We start from the raw sequence: 286 nt of genomic DNA, 5'->3' as shown, positions 1-286 counted from the left end.
GCCGGGTGACAGCACACTGTTTGTCCCTGCTGTCTGTGGGAGCGATAGATTTTTCCCAATCAAGATCGCAGCTTGGGCCGGTAATGAAAAAATAAATCTCGCTGCCCGAAAAGCGTTTTGTTCCTTCAATATGCAATTAAAATGTGATGGAAAACGTCATCGTTTGGCTGGGACAGCTACGTTCCCAGCATCAATCAAGCTCCCAGGAGCGGTGAGAGCCCCAGGCCGGGGGGTTAGAAAAACAAATATCTCCCACAGTCTCGCTTCCACTAATAACTTAAGTGAC

General features: G+C 48.6%; 1 protein-coding gene across 1 annotated transcript in view; it reads right to left on the bottom strand.

The window, feature by feature from the left end:
• CHRNG (cholinergic receptor nicotinic gamma subunit) overlaps window positions 1-286 on the bottom strand; it is a gene marked incomplete at its 5' end in the record, with an annotated part of 4127 nt that overhangs the window by 2366 nt on the left and 1475 nt on the right. The gene's annotated exons all lie outside the window — the stretch shown is intronic.

Source organism: Antrostomus carolinensis, unplaced genomic scaffold, assembly GCF_000700745.2.
Source record: "Antrostomus carolinensis isolate BGI_N321 unplaced genomic scaffold, ASM70074v2 scaffold39075, whole genome shotgun sequence".
Lineage (NCBI taxonomy): Eukaryota > Metazoa > Chordata > Aves > Caprimulgiformes > Caprimulgidae > Antrostomus > Antrostomus carolinensis.
Note: the sequence above shows the minus strand (reverse complement) of the source record. Positions and strands in the feature narration are given on the sequence as shown.